This window comes from Aythya marila (genome assembly GCF_965140915.1).
Source record: "Aythya marila genome assembly, chromosome: 4".
Classification (NCBI taxonomy): Eukaryota; Metazoa; Chordata; class Aves; order Anseriformes; family Anatidae; genus Aythya; species Aythya marila.
Genome location: NC_139045.1, coordinates 32,006,283 through 32,030,647, shown reverse-complemented (window position 1 = coordinate 32,030,647; position 24,365 = coordinate 32,006,283). Strand labels below are relative to the sequence as shown.

At 42.3% G+C, this 24,365-nt stretch overlaps 1 protein-coding gene across 6 annotated transcripts in view; it reads left to right on the top strand.

Annotated features, from left to right (window-relative positions):
- Positions 1-1,878: 1,878 nt before the first annotated feature.
- TRIM2 (tripartite motif containing 2) overlaps positions 1,879-24,365 on the top strand; it is a 71,535-nt gene continuing 49,048 nt past the window's right edge. Inside the window, exons 1-2 of one of the 6 annotated variants that reach the window (XM_082760232.1) lie at positions 1,897-2,013; positions 14,319-14,459. The gene's annotated coding sequence lies outside the window, so the exon portion shown is untranslated. Of the gene's footprint in view, positions 2,014-12,836; positions 13,028-14,318; positions 14,460-24,365 lie in introns of those variants that run through there. The other 5 variants (XM_082760231.1, XM_082760233.1, XM_082760230.1 and 2 more) reach the window with 5 other exon arrangements.

Sequence of the window (24,365 nt, the reverse complement as noted above, 5' to 3'; positions counted from 1 at the left end):
AGGCTCAGTAATCAAAATGACTGAAGTAATCAAATCTTGTGATCACACAGTAAATATCAATACTGAAAACATTAAAGAAGAGATCTCTAATAAAATATTGCCAATGTGCCTAGTTTAGGGTTAACTAAGCAGCAGACTTGGATAAAGGTATAGGCGCTGTAGATTGTATGCTTGGATGGCAGCTGATGGAGCCGTGCGGTTGCACTAGCATCTCAGCTATCATTAAGAAACGTGCCCAGTATGCCTCACTGTGAAGAGAAACTTGCAGACGTGACCCAGGCACGTTGTGATGCAGCGCAGTGTGCCAGAACTCACGCGCAGCCTGTCAGCAGGAGCCTGGGAGCTGCGATATGCCTGCCCACCCCAACGAGGTGCTAACTTCAGCATCTGCTTTTGCAGGGGGCTCAGCTCCTTCACCAAAGCAGGGGGACGGGAAACGGCTTGTGCCAAGGCTGTAAAGGCAGTAATGAATGGAGTGTGATCGGCTGGCTGTAATCTGCTCCCAGAAAAGGATCTGAGAACTAGGAGCTGTCAAGGCATTTAATGCAGTATTCTTAAAACACTGGGTAACATGTAGGACCAGAAAGAAGCAGAAGGCTGAAAAATAGAAATGCACGCTTACAAAAGTGAAACAGGAGACTGCACCAGCAAACAGTAAAACCTGTATGAAGTATAACAAGAAGTAGGATGCCTCGGGAGCGAGCGAGGAAGATGCTGAGAGAAGAATTAATTGGAAAGGTCAGAGAAAAAATAGCGAAAGCCAAAAAGATAGCATGGCATTTAAGAAGCATTTTAATTATTTCTGAAGCAGGGAAATTGCTCAGAGAGACTGAAGTACAAAGCATGATATTCATCCAGGGAGTTGGTGTAAGAGACTTGATGAGATTGATTTCAGCGGCAGACGGGCCTCACAGCCAAACTAGAGGCAAAAAAAGTAGGACAGAGCAGGGATGAAACAGGATCAGCAGCTGTAAGCAGGATATTCAATTAAATAGGAACAGTTCAATTCAAACAATGAAGGAGATAAGAACTTGGAGAAACAGGTGTGATCATAGACGGCTGAGGCAAGATCAGGAGGAGAAATTTCAGGGAGTACTTGCTGCATGAAGCAGCTCTTCTGTCTCGCTGTTAGAATCACTAAACTGACCTAGATGTATTTGCTTCTGGGCTACCCTGCTTTTTCTTGGAAGGATGGGGGGGGTGGGAGGGTGAACAGAAGGGAGGCTCGGCATCTCCACTTTCACCAGCAGTATGTTGCTAGATTAGTTTGATCATCTCACAAAACCTCACCTTGGGGGTGCTGGGGTTGTGACTCTGCCCCAAAGGGAAGATGATGACCAAAGGAACAAGCAGTGACGATGGAGGTGAAGAGAAGCAATGAAGAGGATCGGTAAAGGCTGGGAGGTCAGGGCCAAAGATGTTTGTGACTGACAAGTGAGAAGCCACGGTGTCAGCAAATGAAACATGTTAGGAAGGATGAGAATGTGAAAAAGAGTGGAGAGAAGAAAAATCAGAGACTTTGCAAGTGAAACTTCTCTATAGCAAATATGGACTGGACTCAGTTTGCAGTGTTTGTTTGATTGACCTAAAAGAAATGATGCACTGGGGACGCCTGTGGGTTTTCTAAGAGCAATCGCAGCAAGTATGTGTTTTTCCCGAAGTGACTTATTGATTCTTTTTCCTTCTGCCTTAAGCATTTTACTGCCCAGCAGTAAACTGTCAAGCACTAGTCCTTCCCAGCCAGCCCCTGCTGAAGAATGAAACACAATATCTCGAACACCCAGAACGCCAAGCAGCTAATCATTGGCTTGCATTGTGGCCGGCAGGGCCGGCCCGCCTCTTTGGCTTGTGCTGACAAGCTGTTTGTGTTTGTGCAAGGCCACCCTTCAACGCAGCCGCCTGATGGCCAGAGTGGGACCAACTGTCTGAGTGCTGCAGGGAGCCGGCTCCTCTGGTCGGAGGCAGAGTGAGTTTCAGCCTCTCGTACTCCTGCCCGGACTCTATGGAACGGCAGTAAGTAGCCTTCTGCCTCATCGTGGCTTTTCTCCTAAGATTAAGGGCAGATGTTTTAGCAAGGCAGGTAGGCACTGCCATTCACAGAGGCAGCTGTTAGAGTATTTTCCTCTGTCTGATGTAAAAAAGCAGCTACTTTGTATGCAGTGTCATGACTACTAGGATTACGCTCTTTCAGTCTCAGATAAGACCTTCCTGGGAGGGCAGAAGTTAACGGGGGCACGACCCATTTAAACTTGCATTTTTAAAACTAAATAAATAAATTGGTAAATAATTAATCAGTATCTAGTTCTTTTTAGCTGCGTTTCCCGTACTTGATCATTCAGTTGTGTTTCAAAGCGTAACATTTTTTGCAATGTCATGAATGGCATTGTGTGAAGTGGCTAGATATGGGGTACTGTTAAATGAATGCTTCCTGAAATGCTGATAGGTGCTGTCATATTCTAAGATATATACCTAGCCATAGGAAAAACAAAGTCACGTTCAGAGATTTCTGTCCTCTTTGCTGGCTGCTATTAGGAAAAATTCACAGTTCCACAGAGCAAAAGACTGTAGAGATGGATTGAGCTTTACTTTTTTGTTTGTTTGTTTTGTTTTTAATATAATTTTTTAATGTTCAGAATTTTAAATACAATAGTCCATTTGGGCAGTATTCTTAAACTTAATCCTGCAATGCAAATATTGATGGACTTTTCAGATTCTTTCACCCTTCCCACCTACCAAGAAAATCATAGTGACCCTATCAGCTGGACACCATGCAGAATCTCAGACTCACTCTGCCATTGAAGTTTTGTCCAGTCTGTCTAGATTTCATGTGGTAGCTGAGCTCATCGTCATTCACATTTTATAAATGAAGAAAATTGAGATATAACAGATTAAGTGACTTTGCTATGACCATAGAGCAAAGTATCTATCGCTCAGCAGCATATGTTATATTTTTTTCTTCCTTTCATTTATTTTACAAGATTCTGTTGGATAATGCTAATGATAATTCCTAGGGATGCCTGTGTATATCTCCCGGGGTTCAGATTGGCCAAGCAGATTGGCTGCTTATCCAAAGTGCTCTGAGCTCAAAACTGAGTGGGAAGCCTCAAGCAGATGAGGCTGCAACAGTATTTTCAGTGTTTCCTTCTTCTGGAGTAGCTGGAAATGTCCCATATGGCACTACGACAGCACTTCAGTAGTGCCAGGATGGCAGGGATGGTCCGTTCTCCAGGGTGCTGCTTCAGATGCTGCCAGAACCAGAAGTGCTTGGATCTGCAGAAATTTCAGCTCACGCTTGGAGTTCAGAGTACCTGGGGAGGGGGGGGGGGAGAAGCTGTTACTGTACATAAGCATATTCACTGTGCCTATTTTTAAAGTCACAGAACTAATCTTACGTTGAAGTTTCAATTGGATCCTGGTTAGCCTTGAGTCATGACAAAAAATTAAAATCTTAAGAGACCTGTTGCCATATAATTGTGCCCCTGTGTCTGCCCTGCTGCTTGCGTTTTGGGGTAGTGCACCGCTTCTGCAGACAGCCCTAATGCAGTTGTAGACCCTTGGCTTAATGCTCATATCCCCCATAATGCTTCTAAGGACTGCTTCATTTAGTGAATGTTGAGTTGCAGAGGGTTAATCAAGCAATATTATCTGTGCAAAACACTGGTTAAGAGATATTTAGAGAGGAACCTGCAAATAAAACCAGCCAAACTGTGGGCAGCTATTGTACTTTGTACATTCTAACTAGAGGGGTCTTGATGCTCACAGAAATTGAGGTTTATTGTTAAAACACTAGAAAGAACAGTTCAGTTCTGAGACCGAACCTCCTCCAAAGCAATACAGTGTGTGAATAAAAGGTAATTACAGAAATAGGCTGCTTCTGTGTCAGGCTATGAACACAGACCGGAGGTTTTCAGTTACTCTAAGTAGTAGATAGATACTAAGCCTTGAGAAATAAAGATGAAATTGTTTTTTTGTCTATAGATTAAGAGACCTGGATCTCAGTACTTAAATAAAAATGAAAGCAGAATGGGATACATCAGGCATAAATGCACACCTAAGAGTTTTTGCTGTGCTCTCATCGTACACAGTTAGGAATAATCAATATGCTTACCACACTGTCTGTCTCCCGTCTAAAGAAAGAACTCCCTTGTGCATCACGAGCTCAGCACAACATGGCTTGCTCTGTAGAGGCAGACTGTGCCTGTTTGATTTACATCAGAGTAAACAGGCAGCAGATTAAAATTGATTTGTCTTCCTCCCAGAGAGATAATTTTCAAGATGTATTCACAGAGGTTGCTAAAACAGGGCACTGAATCAACATCCTTCATTAAAAAAAATAAAGAAACTGACTACTGCGAACCGCATACACTATAATTGTACTTTCTGATTCTGAGATGATAGGCAGTGTGTGGAAACAAAATGATTTACTAATACTCATTAACTCAGCTTTCAGATAACTAAGGAAGCAGATTAGCATATCATCTTCAATCTACAAGAGGGGGAAATGAAGTCTGCAAAAAGTTGGAAATAGAACTAAGATCTGCTTCCCAGGGCTGTGTTTTCAGGGCAATTCATTTTCTTCCTATGTCTCTGTAGGTGCACTGCATGTTGACTGTGGGATCACTTGCCAACGTTTCCCTGTGGCTGGCATGTTCTGCTGGCACATGCAATACAGCTGCACTCATGTTATCGTTCAGTAATATGGCAGTTAATAGAGGGAATTAATTAGGGGTTGACCAAAACCCTGACCTGTTAATGAAAATTGTAATCTGCTAACAATATTTGGCAAAGACTGTCAAGTTGAATCTGATCTACTAGATTTCCTCTTCTTTGTCCTTGACAATGTCAGGTGAGCTCCCAAATGTGATCTTGAGGTCTCTTCCAACCTAGAAATTCTGTGATTCTGTGATCTCTCGGGAAAGAATGGCTACCTAGATTAATAAGTTTTGTGTTACTGGAGCTGTAATTTATGACACTGAGCATTCAAATTCTCAGTGAAAACAGGAGGCTTTGAGGGCACTGTTCCTCTCAGGGATTCAGCTTATTTGCAGGTGCTCTGTTGATGTGTCCTATCTGCCTGACATTTATCAGCTAAGGCTATGATAAGAGAAAGAGACATCAGCTGTTTGAGTCTGAACAGAAAACTGAGCTGTCAGGTAACAGAAAAAACATCTGAGTGCATGAAAGAAGCTGTGGGAGCCTGCTGTCAGGTGTGGGTAGATTTCCTTGTAAAACTCCTCACTCGGGTCTCTGCTGGAATAGAGACTGAGGTTTGCAAACAAACCATCCTCAGCCTCCCTGTGTAAGGTTGTCCCCTCTCTTAAATCTGAACCCTCTAATATTCTCCATGTTATTATCCTCAACCTTCACCCACACCTGGGAAAGCTTTTAAAATCTTTAACTGTATTTTTTCAGGTCCCTTTTCCTAAGTATTAGATCCTTTTCTAGGTAAGGGATATTGTTGCCAGTGAAGTGCAACATGCTGCTTCATTCTAAAAAATGAAAAGAAAAAACTAGAAGGGTTTTAGTATTCAGATCTTACTTGGATATCAAAAGCAGAGGGTCTGCACCTGCTGTCAGTTTTATTTTGGTGGCGTTACTCAGAGAAAGCACTGCACCTAGGAAAGAAAAGGATTGCAAGGCAGGGTATACATGCAAAATTCACCCCAAAACAGTGGCAGAAGTTTCTCAATTGAGAATTTGCTACAGAGACAGTCCCGTAGAGTGCTCTGCATGCAATATAGTTGGAAACAGGTCAAGGAAGAAAGAACAGGGACCTTCTTTGCCTGTGGTGGAGGGAACTGCAGTGGCTAAGTGGCCTTCAGACCTGTGCTGCCTTAAATCTGTGTTTACCAGAATCCACTGGTCTTTTTGACTTCTCTCCCTCCTGTTCCGTGTACCTGGCCTTTCAGCTGGCCTGAAATGCTGAAGGAAACAGGAATCAGCAACGCACGGTACTTGTACCGGCTGTGCTCTGTTCCCGTGCTGGGAAGATGCTCCCTTGGCCTCCACAAGCAAGCCCAAAGCTTTCTTCTTACAGGAATCACTGGCTTACAGAACTAGGCTATCTGCATAACTGCATTGGTTTGATAGTGTAGGAAAACAGAGTCTGGCTAACCACCTTCTTTTAGGATATGTACAGAAACGGTATAAAATTAATTGCAGCCTCCAGGTGGCCCACCCAGATTCCTCTCTCTACCCTACGTCTCCTGGGCCCAGAAAGTAAGCTGTGTCCCAGTATGTGCTCAGGTAGTCGGGAAATGTTATAAATGCCACTGCTCTTTCATCCATAAAGGAGCTTTTCAATTTTTCAGTTTCCTTCCTTTTTGCCTGCGTAGCTAGGTTGAAGGTCTGAGAAAGCAGCAATTTAAGCATAAAAGGGCCTTTAATTGAGTGGGCAGCTTGCTGTGTTCTGTCCTGGTTGGTGTTGTCTAAAAAAAATATCGCCTGCCATCAGCCTTTTCCTCTTACCACTGCTGCTTCACAGCATGTGAAACCGAGAAGCGTAGTACCCATTAAGCTTCAAGGCTAGTACTGTAGTTTATCTCATGTAATCAATTCATACTGGGGCTCATGTTCTTCCTGACTTCTTTCTCATTACATGGTGTCTTCAGCGGGCATTTTACCTCATGCTCCCTGAGTATAATGCCCTAATCTACTGTAAGACAGATGTTAATGTTTGTTGCAGTAATATCCTGGCATACAATTCTGCATATATACATTCTCGCATATGTTGTGGGAGCCAGAGCTGCATCAAAACTTTTTTTAAAACTTTTTTTTTGGTTCTCAGTAGCTATGGAAAATGTAATGCTTCAATGCACAGATGGGAACATGTGAGCTAGAACTTATGTGGCTCTGACAGGGAAAAAAAAAAAAAAGAGGATATAGGAGTGGGAAGAGATGATCATGTAGGTAGGAAGAGCAGGGGAAACATTCTTGTATGTGTGCTTAAGTACCTAAATTAGGGTATCCTCAGTAGAGATTCCTTGTATTTACATCTGCCCCAAAGCCCTGCATAGCCAGGAGCCCCTCAGGCTTTCACTCTGGCTTTTACTGTCTCCTAGCCTAAGGCCCCTCACCCTTTGTCCCAGTCTCCAGCTCAAGCCAGTGCAGAGCATCTAGCTCCTCACTCCCTACAGCCCATGTCCCTGTACCTCAACCACATGGTTCACAACCTCTCCAGAAGAGCTGCCTTCTTCCCAGGAGTCCTCCTTAATCTCTTCATTCCATACCATTTAAGATGCTTATTCTGCTTTCCTCACAGCCCTTACAAGCTCCCCCAAAGCCCTCCACCCGCTGACATTCTCCTCCTGCCCTCTTCTTGTAGTCTTTCCCACTACAGTCCCATGCTTGCAGTCACAAACAGGCTGTTTTTTCTCCCCCTGAGTTCCATGTTCCTCAGTGCAAAGGTCTCAACATACTTTCTTTTTCCTTTCTCCTTGTACTTGAGGGCAGAAAAGTAGGGTAAACCAGGCATATACTGGCCCTTTATGCTGTAAGAATGGATGGCTCCGGGCAAGGTCAGAGAAGAACTAAGTCAATAAATATTTAAGCTTGGTATGCTTTTTAGAAAATGTAGCCCTTCCTGTTTCTTTTGCCAAACAAACTGCACAGTATTCAATACACATCTTGTGAACCAACTTCAGCCCCACAAGGGCTTTTGAACTGCTTGCTGTGGTTATCCATGTGCTCTTTTCTTTGTGTTACTGGTCACATGGTAACACTTCTGATTCTTGGATGAACAACATTTTATTTATTTTTTTTAAAAGGAGGGTTTGGACACATTACTTTTGGTTCTGAACTTCTCATGAATGTAGCCATATGAAAATGTATTACATCAGTGTTTCCTGGACACTTGCTTCTGAAAGAAAATGTGCTTATGTGAATGAAAGCTCCTGAAAAACAGTAATGCTGAGACACCATGATTTAATGGGAGCCTGGACTGGTGGTTAATTTTTGAGGATAGCAAACTATGTATGATTCAGGGCAGTACAGAGTAGAACTGTGGGCCTGCCGCAAACTGAGGGTATGCCAGAATTTAAGGGTCAAGATTGCCATGGAAGTGGGGCTTTGAGCTTCAGCAGGCAGAAGTGGTGTGGTGCTAACCTGCCTGTGTCATGGTATATTTTCATGAGCAACTTGAGAAAATGGCTCACAGTCTTCATTCTTCCCCTGCTCTGGTGCGTAATGCTCAATCTCTTCATCACCTGTGGCACTTGCCAGACCTGTGAGCTAATTCATCTCACTCTCCTTGCAGAAAATTGATGCATTTTGCTGTGTGTTAATTTTCTCTCAGGTAATGAACTGCATCCATTCAGTGGAGGTCCCAAAATTGCCACAGTCAGAGTAAGAAAACATAGCCACACAGTGCAAGGTAAGAAATAGGAGTGTGCAGCTGGGGCTTGGGGAAGGGAAACAGGAACCTTTGAAAACAGCCTAATGTATGTCTTTTGGAATCACATCCTTCCAATCTGTGACCTTTATGAACGCCACTGGCAGAAATACATTGCATGCTCTTTGTTGGCTTATTTGTAAGCTTGAAGAAGACAAAGCAGTATCCAGCCATTAGATTCTGCACTGTGGGCTTCAGAGTGTGAAAAAAGGGCTTACCATTGCAGCTCTCTTAGAAGGGACAAGGCTGAATGTCACCAGAGCTCTCAGAATCAGATTATGTGTTCCAGGAAAGCCCAGATCCCTGCAGTCACAGACGTTAAGTGAGAGTTGATGTGAAAAAGTGGCTTAGTGCTATGCATGTTCTTGCTTTTTCTTGGGGACAGCCAGGGGCTACTCCAGGCTGTAGTGAAAATATCAGCAGCCTTGGGGCTACTACAGCTATGGCATCAATATTATAATGTAATATTTTTTGTCTGAGCTGTGTATTTGCTTTCTGTGGAAGAGGAGTGTTACTGCATTATAAAGCAAAATACCAACAGCTTTGAAGCAGCCCAGTCCTGATCTAACAGTAGGAGTAGACTGCAGAGAATTATCACAGTATTATCTCTTCAGATCATCAGCAACTTGCAGGGGAACAGACTTTTGCCAAACTTAAGTCTCTGGACAACAATCTGAAATACTGAAATGAAACACACAGTAAGAGAGCAAATTCACAGTAAGGAATACAAGCTCAGCATCTGAACCCCAATCCGAGATACTCCGTGTGCTGGTTTTAAATGTTTTAAATCACAACTAATTCTTCTTTAAAAAAAAAAAAAAAATCCAAAAAAATGGGTCATGGTCAGTGCCAAAATCTACATTATTATATTTCATCAACGGTAGGAGAACTGAAGCTTTACCTTGAACTCCTCCTCCAAGGGTAGATTTGTCTGTTTATCTGACTTGGGGTTTTACAGTCTGTACAAAGCATGACAGCTTGTTTGCATCAGGAGATTCATATAGGACTTGAACTACGACCAACCTGGAATGTATTTAAAATCCTACACCAAGTAGTTTACTGTGTGAATGAAAGGTGAACACAGAGCTGTGGTGCATCCCTGGTTTGTTAATCTGCCATTCTGAGCTTCCATCATTCTGCAGTTTCATAGGTTCAAATTAAATGGTAAGGTGTGGTCTCCAACAAACCCAGACCTTTCACCTACCACTTTCTCAGTATTTAAACTACAAAGCAACAGGATAGAAAATAAATTGCTTCCATCTATACCTTTACGATATAGAAGTTCCAAAAAAAACCCACTAGGCTCAATGGGAGCAGAATCCAATCCAAGAGAGAAACAATTTCTGCCAACTACTGTGCATCAAAACCTGTCACTGACTGAGGAGGGGCAAATTTCTTTGCTTTAACAAAGATACAGTGCAGTTAAAAAATATATTTCAAGAATCTAAACATGAAGTTGCACATGATCAGTATTACCAAGATCTAAGCTGCATCCTTCTCCTAGTCCTTGTCCTGCTAACACTGCTGATATGTTGATCTTGGTGAGAAGTCAGGGTTGCTTTCTATTTGCATGGAAAATAACAAGGTTATTTTGTAGCTGGCATTTGAAAACATCCCTAATGGAAGCTGCTATTTTTCTGAGAAAGAAAATTGTTCTTAGCGGATTGTTCTCCTGAACTGATCTGGTCTTTGTTGCAGTTGTTCTTGTTTAAAACCTTCTACTGTAAATTTTCTCTCATCAGCAAACTGACGAATATCTTTCAGTTTCTCAAGGAAAACTAACACCCCTGTGCTAGATAGGAATGTGATGCTTGTCTGCCTAGAAGTTTGTGGAGATGGTGTGTGATAAACTGGGTATCAAATGATGTCTTACTATTATCCAGGGGAAAGCAGTGCATGCTACAGTGAGGGGACACACAGCCAGCCTGCCTCAGAGCGGGAGGTGTCTGTGGCAGTAGGATGCTTCTACTCACACAGGTGGTACTAAGGAGGAAATGAAGAAGAGGAAAGGAAGGGGAAACAGTTGAAGAATAAGAATGATCCCCAAAGCCTGGAAAATGAAAGATCATTTAAAATCAGTCCTCTGTTTCTGAATCTTGAATTTTATTTTTTTACGTAGCAGTTATTTGTGAAAAAAACTCTTGATGTAAGTGGACTGCAGTATTTTTCTGAGAGAACAAATAAATTGAAGGGTACCTGAGAGATTAGTGTAAGTAATGCCTTTGCTCCTCAAGGCAAAAAAACATTGTCTGCACCATCATCACAAACTGAAAGTGGTAATTTCCACCTACTCTTCACTTTAACACCATGTCTCACTAGAAAATGAATTCTTATTCCAAAGATAATGCTCATTCAACTTGTCCTGTGCTATATCAGTATGGATGGGAGGAGAGCCTGCACATCCAGAAAGCCACACAAGGGCTATTCTGCTGTACCCTTGTGAAACAATTTCTGTCCCCAAATCTGAACTCTGAACCAGGATTAAGTCCTTTGATTTCATGGAAAATATCAGTCCTGATAAAAGTAAGATGTAGTCAATTGACCCCAAGCGTTTACTAAGAAAAATAATAACTCAACTGTTAACCAACCCTGTTTACTGCTATATCAGAAAGATACCTTTGCTTAAGCTGATGCCTGTGCATTTCAAGGGTTTTGCTGTTAACCTTCTTAGGGGAGCAGAACAAAAGGAAAAATGCTAGCCTGCAGGCCAAAGATGTACAACTGTGGTAGCAGTCAACTGGTAGGACACAGGAAATCTGTTCTCATGTACCTCTTGTTTGTGTGGGGTGCTCTGGTGTCTAATAATATGCCTGAGCTCATGTGTAGCCCTTTACATTGGATCGCTAGATTGTATTTCACTCTTCTGGAGGGCTGCCTGTTTTCACAAAAGCTGTAGGAATGTAATACAAAAATAGAGAGCTTTAGCCCTCTACCAGATTTGATCAAAATTATGCAGTGGCTTCTACAACTATTGGAAGGAACTGTGACAGCACAGGCAAAAGTACGTGTACAGAAAATTAGTTCATAATTTTCTCCTTTGTATCTATTAATTAGAATCTTTTTTTTTTTTTTTTTTTTTTTAATAACAATCCAGTCATATCAATCCTGAATCCAAGTAGAGGATCATAATCATGCAAAGATGAGAAGTGGAGCAAGTGACAAGGCTCAGGATTTTCAGGCAGACTGTTTACAATGGTGTTTTTATTTTGTTAATGACTCACTGCACTGATTCATGCTTTGGTGAAAGCTGCCTCATTTACAGATTCTCAGTGTCCAAACAGAGTAAGCTTATTCCCAGCAGAAAAGCTTGCAAAAGTTTGCTGGCAAAACTGAAGAGTAAATCAAACTTGATATTTTGAAGTAAATAACAGCAACAACTTTTTGCCTCGAGCAACAGCAGAACTTCTTTATCATCTGTAAAGAAGAGAAAATTCGTTTTTGCAATTTTTTGTTGGAAAAGACACATAATTTTGTTCTGACTCAAAACCTTGAGCTACCCAGAAATGTAGGTGAGCACTCAGGCCTCTTGCATCTGAATGTAATCAGGGCAGTAGATCTTTAAACAGCTGAAACTAGGGTGTGAAAGTGACTTGGGAGCTTCAAGTCAGGGACTTTCACTGGGTGCTTTTAGAAGTTTTATTTGTGATACTTTTGGTGTAGTGCTCATTGTAATTATGGACAGGATCACCCCAGAGGCTCTCTATCAAGCAGCCATCCACTGATTGTGAGTTGCCTTACTAGAGGAAGAAACAGCAAATGAAAAGAAAAAAAAAAAAAAAAGAGAGAGAGAGACCCCAGTGGGTTTGTTTCCCACCTGGAAGCATTTAAAGGATGTAAGTGGATCAGCATTCACTTCCCTGTTTATAAAAACCAGGTTGTTCTAACTGAGTTGCTAAACTGTTGAACTAAGCAATGCACTTTTTTTTTTTTTTTTTTAATTCCCGTTCCGGAGAGGCTGTTTGTGCTGGGAGGGAGGGCTGCAAGCTTGCTTTGTTCCCCTGGGGGGGGGGGGGGGGAAGTGTCTGCCACCTCCCTGAGCCGTGGGGTGCTCTCAGGGACTGGGGGCTGCTGGGGGGCAGCGAGGCGGCCAGCTGCACGCACGCAAGAGTGCATGCAGTCAGTCTGGCATGGGGCTGCCTGTTTATTTTCAAAGCCTTTGTACCTCAGGTTACTTGTAAGGCTGGTGCTCGGGGAGTTCAGCTAAAGCTGGGCTGTGTATATTCCCCGCTTTGCTCGTAATTTGCAGTTTATGAAAACCAGATGGATGACTCCATGCTCTGCAAATTAGCGCAGGGATGGGAGCTCCTGACATGAGAGCAGCTTTTACAGAAAACACTGAGTTAAGAAGATTCAGGCTCAAGCTAGATCGCTTCTTCCCTCCCCCCCTTTTGTCTATTTTTACTGCATCATTGGTATGTGTCCAAGGAGAGTCGGCCATATCATTCGGAAATACGAGGGGATAAACTTTTGACTGTTGGATCTCGTCAGGCTGAGAGGCTCTAGAGTAAATGAACTGGGAGAGAGAGAATTAAAGAGGGATTTCTGTAGGTGAACTTCTGTGGTTGTCTGCTCTGCCAACAGCAGTGTAAAATAACGAAGAAACCGCAGCAGTCCTTTCCCACTGTCTCTCTAAACAATGTAAGTTATCCTTTCGCACTCGTCTCTAACTATCCTTGTGCTTTTTCTTGCTCTCGAGTGTTTTGGGAGAGTAGCGGCTGAGCAGTGGGCGAGCTCTAGCCAGGAGCTGAGCTGTGTGCGTGAGCGAGGGCTTTGTCTTCGTTTCTCTTCCTAAAGTCAGGGTGGCAGTGGCGGAGTTGGAGCAGTTTGACAGCACCTTTCTCTGACAGTCGTGCCGGCTCAGCTTTAGGTGGCTGTCGAAACCTTTAAACCTTTTCAGTGCTTGTGCAGAAATCCGTTTGTGGCTGGCATGAGACAATAGGAAATGTTTTGATTGAACCGTGTGTGTGTCGAGCTTGCTGTAAGAGCAAGCGTTTCAAAGGGGATTGATGGTGTGATGCTGTGTAAACAGGACAGGATGTGACGGGGAAACAAATGCCTTCTGCTCTTTAATATTTGAAAGCAATAATTGAAACAAAGCCAAGCAGTTTGCCAAGGAAAGGCACAGTGATGTTTATTCAAAGCAAAATAAATCCCTGTAAATCTGAGAGGTTGATGTCAAGGTATTATTAGGAGGGAGACTTTTGCTTCTCACAGGTGTCAGGTTTTTTGAAGTTGGCATTAATGTTCTGACAACCATATTCTGTTGTTCTGCTTTTGAGAAAATTAACTTGAGCCAATACCTGATGCACAGCTCCCCTGCTAAGCATGAATCCCCTTTCCGTCCCCCCAGCGCTTTTTTTTTTTACTTTATTTTACTGTTTTCAAAAAGCATTGTAGGCAGACTGTCAGGCAGATTGATAGGGGTAAGAAAGAACAAGGAAATATAATGTATCAGGTAATATACCAAGAATAAGACGATAATCACCCTGAAGTCAAATATTCGTCAAGCCGGAACAATGACATAAATGTCCATTTGTATGTATATAAGAAAAACGTGGTGACAGTGCGGTGACTAAATAAGTATTTATTAGGTAAGGACATGGTATAAGAAAAGCCACTGTCTGTTCCAGCCTCAGATTATTTGTCTTTGAGGGCAATGGATTTATTACCTGGATAACAGCTATTGTGATGTACTATATAGTGATATAGTGACCAACTATTGTGATATAACCATCAGAAGTTTTCTTTCTTAAAGTTCCACATATCCATTTGTGCAAGAACTGAACAGAAATTGACCAGTGATGCTAATGAGAGCTTCTAGGCAATGTAAAATACTTGGAATAAGTGTAGGAATATAAACTGTAGGGCTTGAAAAGTGTACTAAAAGGCTTGGTTTGTTAAAATCTATATAAACTTGTTTATTTTAAAGCTAGCCCCATGACTTTCTGGAAGATGGACTCATGAAATCTAAAGCCTGGAGCGGTTATAGAGAGAAGGTACCAGGAAGCTACTGTACCTGGTCTTGAGACAGCAACGTCTTGCTAGAAAACAAAGAAAGCAGAAAGCTGAGGTTAGTCCCTATTTCCAGAGAGTTTTTTTGTTTTGTTTTGTTTTGTTTTGTTTTTTGGGGGGGGGGGGGGGAGAGAGGGTTGTTCTATTGGCTGTTGACAAATGAAACAAAGCTTCTGTGCTTTATTTACCCTTGTCCAAGATTGTTTATGGCAAGCCACAGGTTTCCTTAAACTTCTCAGCAAAGCATTTGACAAACTTGTGAAGAAACTCACATCTCTGATCTGGTCCTGTAGTGCCCGCAGTTTGGCTGTAAAGAACAGCTTGGTGTTCAGCGAGGGCTTCGTCATTTTTTATGAGAAATGGCTTTGGTACACCAAGGTTTTCCTGAGAGGGAAGGTTAAACAGAATCTCTTTGTTACTCCAAGGAGCATCACTAATGCATGCTGCTTGAGGGCCAAAAGGAAACATGCAGTGGATTTTATGACAGAACAAATTCTAGATGGAAACATCTATTTCAGCCAACTGGGGAAAATTTTCTGTTTTGTGTATTGAATTTTAAAAGGTAGACAGCAAATGTATTATGCCAGATACAGAATAAAAACTAGAAGACTATGTTTAATGCCTTTATTTAGGGTGGGGGAGAGGGGGGAAATACAGGTCTTAAATGTTTTTTTTGGAAGTTGTTTTCTGTCTATGAATTCAGTGGAGTCTTGGCTCTGAGGTCAGGTATGAGATAAGCGGTGTCCATGTCCTGAGAGTACACAAGTGCTATCTGAATTCTGCTATGTCCAGCAGCATGCACAGTGGTTGGAAATTCAGATCTTACCTGGACAAAGATGGCAGTGCAGCTGGGGGATTTCCTAAGCCCATGATAGTATTTTTCTCTGGCAATCCCAGCTTGAAGGTCAGGTTGTTTACTGGAAAATCCCAGATAATTGCTGCTTGAAGCCATCTCAAAAACATGTTGGGCCTGTCTTTGCCTGATAATGGAATTTAATTAATTCATAACAAAACTAGGATTTGAACAGCTTATATAAACACAGTGAGGCTCCTGATTCCTTTGAGGAAAATTGGGGAATTAAATGCACTGAAAAGGTTTGGGTGTTCTAATTCAGAGAACAAAGTGTTGTACATTACTATAGTAAAGCTGAAATTTAATCATCTGCATAAAATATTTCTGCATAGTTTTGCAGAAATGTGTAAGATTGTGTCTAGACACATAAAGTATTTATACAAAAACAAAGGCAGGATGTATGATAAGGTAGGAGAGATTCTTGGGCCAAGTGTAAATGAATTGGATTTGATCAGTTGGCAGGCATGTTGTCTCATCAAAATTAAACATGCCCAAGGGTACAAGTGTAGCTGGTTTGAACTATTTGTTCATATACAGCAGCAAACACATCTTTACTCCAAATAATTCAGTTTATAAAGAATGATCCTCAATAGAACTGTACTATAGAAGAGAAAAACACCACAAATTTAAATATTTTGTATGGACAATGCAGTATTATAAAAATCCATTAATTCTTAAGAATCTACAAATGGTTTGAAAACTCAAAGACAATGTTTTTCAACTTTTTTCTTTTCTTCCTTTTTTATTTTTCATTTTTATTTTTTAATTTTTGGAGCCCTGAAAACTTTCTCCTGGACACCTGCCCATCTCTACTTTGCAGGATAACATATATGAACTTGCTTTTTTTTAGTCAGGCTTCAGGGACCACACTGAAGAAATCTTATGACTGTCAGAATAAAATCCACAATTGCTGATCCTATGCTTGGCTGACACCTTGAACCAAAATTAGATATGCTATTTCTAGAGAGTGCAGGTTGTGATTTAAGAAAAAATGAAACAAAAAACTTGACCATGTGGAAGTGTGTGACATGAGCTGCAATTAAAGAAAAAAAAAAAAAAAAAAAAAAAAAGGAGAGAAGACTCCAAAACAAAACCAGTACTTATTGAAGGGAATAAAAGTTGGAAAGGAAATAATCATTGTTTGGAGGTTACTAAAATACTGAAGGGAAAAGAACATGGCTTATCAGTCATATAAATAGACTTCACCTCTTTGTGCCTCTGTTTTTGATGGGTTATTGCTTATGACGTGCTTCTTCTGTTAGAATTGGGCTTGCTCTTGTATTTGTTATATGACATTACTGTATTGTAGACAGTCTGTTGGCGTGTTGTAAGGTTCATGTTGACATGTGCCTGTAATGGCAGGAGCTTCTTGGTTGCAAACATTGAGCTAATGCAATTTGGAAAAAAAATCTTATTTTGTGAGAAATTGTGTGAACCTTTCCCTTGCTTTTGATCAACTGGAATTAAGCCCACCACCCTCTGAGCAAAATTCATTTTGACCTTTGGAGAGATGCAGGTGGCATTTCTTATCAACCTTTCTGATTTGTTTCATTTCTATAAAGACCGAGTTTTATTTCTATGATTGAAATAATTAAATATTTGTTGTATAAATTGCAATATTAAAGACATTTGTCTACTATTTTCTACAATAAACTCTCTGGATATTTTCAGTCACAGAATCTATAGACTTATCCTGGCATTGCTTGTCATTCCTTCTAATATTTGGGGTGTTTTGCTATATTTGGATTGGACATTGCTTATTTTAAAAGCTGGAATTAGTAGTTTAGTTTGAAACTGGACTAGTATGAAGTGAAATAAATGACATAACATACCATTCTAATGTACTCTATGGGGAGAGCCAAGGATCTAGTCAGTTGAGAAGTCTGTTGGCCACCAGGCAGCTTTCCCACTTGCCAGCTGGACGTCAGGTAAGAGCTCAAAAGCAGATACCATTCAAAAGGAAGAACTGAAATAGCAATTGTAATATACTACTTGAGGCAGTGAACAGCTACTGTGGCAGGTAGATGTGGTCTGGCTCCATCCACCTTGCTGCCAGTTCATGCAGTAAGGTTAAAAAAAGGCATAGCTAAATTAAGAAGGAGGCTAATCATAGACATGCAAAAAATGTTAACAGCATGTATTCTGGCACCTCTTACGTTACATGGTGATCTGCTTGACACAAGCATCAAAATATATCCTGTATAGCTGGACTGCTACCATAGCTGTTTTGGCAGCAGTTTGTCTGTAAACCATAACACTTTACTGTTAGATATTGGATCTTTAAGGTAATAGATTAACTTCAAGAATATACCCTGCCCCTAGGAGAAGGCAAATGACTGTAATAACTGCAGATATCATCTATAATCTGAAAGTTCCCCTGAAAGGACTGGACAGGTTGGCTTTTTATGATCAGCATTTTGGTCATGTGTAAAAGTATTATGCATTCTCTCTCCCTTTGAAACCTTCTGAATATTTGCAGTCTTGGGTGGATGTTAGTAGCAATGAATTAGGTGGATCTTCAGCTCTTAAGTCAGGGTGGATGCCCACTGCAGAAGAGATACAAAAATTGGAGTAGCTGCAGTTGCTTCTGGACAGTTTTTAAATGCATGAGATGAATGTTCAGCAATCTGCTGGTTCCTAATCCAGTATGGATTTATTTATTTGTGTTAGTATTATTTGTCTGTCTAAACGTGTATGATCAGTTTATTTCTGGGTGACTTTTTATTTGTTTGTTTTTGTTTTGGTTATGTAAAGCTATTTGCTCTGTGTAACCATGAGCTTCTGTTCTTGACTTCTCCCATCCCCATTCTGGAAATGTAGATTGAGAATTCCCTCTTTTTCTGTTGATTTATTTTTAATCAGTATTGAATGCTAGGCTTAATGAATAATGTCCTTTCATTGAATTTGTCATTTGAAAAACTGTCACATGGAATGATGGCTACAAGGAAAAGAGTAAATTTTAGTCTCTGCAAAGATTTGTATTGTGCTTGACTCCTATGCCCAAGCTTAGTTGAACTGGGTTATTTTTTATCTTGAAGGTTTGTGGTATCTTGCAGTGTGCTTTGTGTAGTGCTTATGAGTTGATTTAGCAAGGAAAGAGCAGTGGTTATATTATGTTGAACTTTTGACTGATATGAAGACACTCCTACAGCTTGTGCAGATCAATAAACCATCCAAAGCAGTGATGGAATATTGAACAAATGCACTTGACATAATTACTTACAGACGAAAAAAAAAAAAAAAAAAGATTGCACTCAGAAGATTTTGCTGAACTTGGAAAATACTCTTGAAAAGATCCCAACAATATGTTGAGCTCAGCAAGTTTGCCGATGACACCAAGCTGTATGGCGTGGCTGACACGCAGGAGGGAAGGGATGCTGTACAGAGGGGCCTGGACAGGCCTGAGAGGTGGGCCTGTGCGAATCTCTTGAGGTTCAGCAAGGCCAAGTGCGAGGTCCTGCATCTGGGTTGGGGCGCTCCCAAGTGCAAATACAGGATGAGTGGAGAATGGCTTGAGAGCAGTCCTGAGGAGGATTTGGGGGTGTTGGCTGATGAGAAGCTCAACACGAGCCAGCAATATGTACTTGCAGCCCAAAAGCCAAACATATCCTAGGCTGCACCAAAAGCAGCATGGCCAGCAGCGCAAGGGAGGTGATTCTCCCCCTCTGCTCTGCTCTTGTGAGACCCCACCTGGAGTGCTGCATTCAGCTCTGGGATCCCCAGCACAAGAAGGATATGGACAAATTAGAATGAGTCCAGAGGAGGGCTGCGAGGATGGTCAGAGGGCTGGAGCACCTCTGCTGTGAAGACAGGCTGAGGGAGTTGGGGTTGCCCAGCTGGAGAAGAGAAGGCTCTGGGGAAACCTCATTGCAGCCTTCCAGTACCTAAAGGGGGCCTGCAGGAAACCTGGGGAGGGACTCTGTCAGGGGGTGCAGTGATAGGACAAGGGGTAATGGCTTTAAACTAAAAGAGAATAGATTTAGATGAGATGTTAGGAAGAAATTTACTGTGGTGTTGGTGAGGCACTGGCACAGGTTGCCCAGAGAAGCTGTGGATGCCCCATCCCTGGAGGTGTTCAAGGGCATGCTGGAGGGGGCTTTGGGCATCCTAGTTTAGTGGGAGATATCCCTGCCCATGGCAGGGGGTTGGAATTAGATGGTATTTAAGGACAGCAATAAAGGCCTATTTTCCCCAAGCTCTATGGCATTACATTTAGGAAAATAGAGAGTAAGTACTTCTGCAGGGAAGCAAGGTAAACACATCAGTCTAAAGGAAATATCACTAGAAGTATTTTTTTTTTTTTCCTGGAGGATAAACTATGTTGGAAAAGGAAGGAGGATGTGGAGAAATGGTAGGTTAATATTGTAATCACTACGAAGAGGTTCCCTGCTTGAGGCAATGACCAGTCAGTCTCCATTGTTGCATGTCTTGTTTGTATGATGTAGAAGTGAGCATACATGCTAAAGATGCTCTGTGGCTCTCAGTGGCATTCTTCATACAGCAGGTTGTGCATTAAGGCAGCAGTCTGATGGATTCATTTCACCTGGCATCCCTAAATAGCTCTGCTAAGTAATAAAAACAGCCCTGTGGTGCCATTATTGTCCATTAACTATGCAAAAAGGGAGTGGCTACTATGACAGCTCCTGTGATGTCTACACTGAGTATTTTGAAGGTGAGACTGGGTCAAAACAAAAGTAAATCTAGCTCAGCCTTATAATCTGGATGGTGGCTGACAGTGGGTGCCTACAGAGAAGCATAAAAATAGATCAGACGTATAATAGTATGCCCCTGAATACTCTTTCATCTTCAGGGATTTGTGCTTCCAGCTCTGCTTCTGGTAGAGGAGGTGTCTTTATATTTAAAAATCTTGAGTCGGTTTACCCTCTGTGAATTTGTCATTCTGTCCTGGAATGCCCGTAAATTATTAACAGCTGTAGCGCCCTGGGGCAATGAGTTTCATAGCTCATGGAATGAAGTAGCCAGGACATGGCTGATAGCCTCAAAAGGGGTTTCTCATCTGTGGCCATTAAAAAGAAAGATTAAAATGCAGTGGATATAAATTGTGAGTAAAATTTAACTCAGACTTACAGGTTCATCAGCATTCCAGAAGCATTTATCTGAAGTGTGTCCTAACAGCCCCTGACTATGCTAACTGAGCCAGAGAAGAAGTTCAGCACCCAAAATAGTGCAGAGCATGTATGTTGTATCTGTAACTGGTTTTCCACTAGGATTTCTCAATTCCTCTTAACAGCAGTGCCTACAGCTGGTTACTTCACATACTTTTCTAACAGGTGTTGTTGTTTCGATGATACTGCATATAACCTATATCAAGAACAGCATGTTTTGTCTTGTCACAGTCATCACAAGGACTGCTGCTAAATTCTCAGGCAGCTCTTACATCGCTTCACAGAACTTGCAGAAAGAAGAAGCTGGCAAAATCTAATCCCGATGTCTGACTGCAAAAAATTTGGTCTTTTATATGCTACGATCTTGCACTTCTTTCATTATAAAAATAGCCCTCATCCAAACTAAAGGCTTTCTATGAAAACTTATTTCATAGCATAGAAAGTGTTTTGTGTTAGATTGTGTCATTGTGGTTAAATTGCAGTAGCTGACTTGTGAGACCTTAGGGCGCTCCCAGTATTTGCAGACGCACTGGCTTTCCCATAAGGTAAACGAGATGTATTTTTGTAGAGAAATGAAGGTACTGTGTTTCCCAGTTCAGTTTGGGAGCATTAAAATTTGTACCATATGAGCGGTACTACTTTTCTCATCTTTCATTAGCTATTACTTCATAAGTTGTGATGTCAATTTGGAAAGACAGGATGATACGTATGAGGGTCTTTGGAGCATGTAATTTTTGCAGCAGGCTGGCATGTTGTCAGTGATGGGCATCTGCTCACGGTCAGGCTGCCAGCGCCCTCTAGGAGCCTTGGGCATCTGGCCTGAACCTGCCCTGTGTGTTTGCTAGCATGTGGGAACCTGGACGGGACATCCAAGGGAAAGCTTAGGAGAGTTACTCTTGGAGAAGGATTCAGGTGGGCACCTCTTCCTGCTGCTCCTCCGTGCAGCTTGTGTCTGCTCTAAAAGCTTGTGCCTCATGGAAAAGGCCTGAGGAAAGGCCAGGCTGAGGCAGTGCAGCTGCTTGGTGGGACCTGAGGGAGGACCATGAGGACTGCCTGGAGGCCCGGCCTGCTTGGGGGCACGGGGGGCCCGTCCGGAGGCCCCATCTTACTGTGGCTGCAGTGAAACCCTGCTGTGGAAATGCACATTGGGAATTGTTGCATTTCTGCAGACAAGGCACAAGACATGGGGAACGCATCGTCTATGCTGCAGAAAGGTTTCGGCTTTTTCCCACAACAACAGTTCTTTAAATAGGAGCACTGGAGTGCAATCAGCAAGCGAGTGTCCTTGCTGCGGTCTGGAAAGGCGTGTTTACCCACTGAAGCGCAGCCATTGGGTGCTCCCAAGCTCCGAGGTGCTGGGGCTGAGTAATGCTAACTCAAATGGAGCGACCCTGTGAGTGTGGAGGAGGAGAAGGCAGCGCTGCAGCCAGCGGGCTCTGGCTGTGTGCGCTTGGAGCTCCCCACAAGAGCTGCAGATGGCTTTGTGTTATTGTTTTTTGGTCGGTTTAACTCCTGTGCGTGCAACTATTGTTATAACCCACAGAGCTGCTCTTGCCAAGGTTATTCTGACACTGTCTCGCTGTTTCTGGTGCCAGAGTACCTGCCGTATGCGGCTACGTGTTTACCTACTTGCTGTGAAAGCGCAGTGTCGCGTTATTGCCAACGTAAAGAGCCTGCCTGGGTAAACCTCTGCCTGCTGCTTAACGCTTGGTTGAGGTCTTCTCTGAGACCGAGGGTGATATATAGATGCTTAGACATACATTTGTGTGTTTGAAAGGCATTTCAGTTCAGAAGAAGGCAGCAGACATAGAAGGTAACGTCGCTGTAGGCTCCAAGCGAGAAAATGAGGCGGATACTGTACAAAAGCTCAGGTAAATGCAGAGAAGCAGCAAGCAGTATTTCATCCTTTAAACAGTGTAAGTGCTGCAGGTTATGTGAAACTGAATTCAGCATGCTCACGGGCTGGGGAGGGTCTCTTCTTCCTCTTGTCCTTCAGTCTCTCTCCCGTATGTGTTTTTGGCAGAAATCCCACCTGCTCAGGCACCCTATCTACACAGCCCATGTGCTACGGAGACATGAATTCCTGTGCCTCTGTTGTTTGCTTTTTTTTAATGCTTATACTCTGTCTGACATTTCTTGCTGTGAAACATCTGTATTTTTTCTCCCAGTTTATTTTTCTTATGCTGTTTCTGTTGAGAAGTGGGATTTTGAAGGTTGAAAAAAAAAAAAAGAGGAAGAAAGAAGCCTGAAGGGCTGGCAGTCTCTAGGTTAATTTTGCATAGAAGTTGCATGTCATGTGGTGATAGCTGGGTGCTGTCTTGTCCCTTGCTGCTTTGAACTTTGTGCTAATTCAACACGATCCAAGTGAAGTAAATGGAAGCAGAAGCAGAGGAGAGGCCAGTGGGGAATATATGACTAAACTCAAGGCTATCATCTCTCCTAAAGGGAGAGCTGCAGAACTGTAAGATCAAGCAGAAATGCAGCATGGGGCAGGTTGATGTTTCAGGAGGGAGTGGAGGGGATGATCTCTGAGCAGTTCAACCTTCACTGCTCACCTCAGGACCAAGCATTTGCATCTACCTTTTACTTTTCTTGCCATTGCTCAGCAGCTCTAAAGAAAATGCCTAGAGCAGTTCTTAATGTACCTTATATCTAACAGTATGTAGAAGAGGCCAGGGACCTCTTCCCAAACAGATTCCTGCTCAGCCTCCTGCTTTTTGTACTACCTGATGTCCTGCGCCTGGAGGGTTTAGCAGTGATTAGTGTGGAGTCTCCATGGAGCACTTTGATTTCAAGTAGCATTTCAGAGCAGCTGTTTATGGAAGCTGCAGTGATTTAAGGCACAGTTTTAATTATTTGCCAGCTTAGCTTCTTTTTTTTTTTTTTTTTTTTTTTTTTTTTTTTTTTTTTGAGCTCAAGTACCTAAAAAGGCTGAACAGAAACCTGTTATTGTTCATAAAATAGATAGGCCTAGAGTCAAAAATGTGTAAGTATGAGGATCAGGTTAGTGGCACTTGGTAGTTAATCAGAAGAGGTTTTTTTTGTTTTTTTTTTTTTTTTTGTTTTGTTTTTTTATTTATTTATTTTATGGATGCTCTGACTAGCAGCTTTGGATGAAAAGTGTAGAATTTAAAATCCTTTTATTTAGCCCTGCACAACACCTAGCCCATAAAATAATTATTTGGATCTGCCTCGCTGTGGATTTTTTTCTTTAAAATAGCTCACCTGAGAAAATGTCTTATTAAACACGGAAAGGGCTATGGTCCTGAAATGAGGTCCTGAAAACCTCAGACAGACAAATAGCCTTAAAGTAAGTATCACATCTCGGGTGTGTGATTACTGGGTGATAATATGAGCTCTAACCTGCCAGCCTTATCCCTTGGTGTGTGCAGGGCAGCCAGCAGAAAGGCTCCCCTTTGTCTGAGGGCGAGACTGGGGGAACATGGGGTCTGTAAGGATGGAAGCAGGACCACCAAAAGGTCCTGCTTTGCGTTGGGGTACTGCAGAGGGAGGCAGAGGTTGCGGGGATGTGCAGAGAAAAGGAAAGGGGGGGAGGGTTAGGTATCAGCTGTAACCCTTTTCTCTTCTCCAACTTGGAGTATAAAGCATAAGTATGTTGGTGTCTCAAGAGGCCCACCCACTTATTTCAGACACACGTATTGTTATAGGTTTTGATTACAAACTGAGGAAAGGGGAAAGAACATGAAGCAAGTAAAATGATTTAGTTTTCATTTATAGCAGTGGCTTCTATCCTTGTTATTCCTGTCTTCAGCAGGTGAGAGCCTGTAAAAGAAATCTAATTCATGACCTTGACATCTGACAGTCGAACTGGGGGTGATCCCATTGCTGTGCCGAAGAGATGTCAGGATACAGAGCTGTTTTCTGGTGGCTGCAGTGCCACCTCAATGGCAAATGCCTTCTTCAGGCTTGCTACAAAAGCCACAGCCTGGGCAAGCAGAGCTAGGTGTAAGCAGGAGGTAGAAAG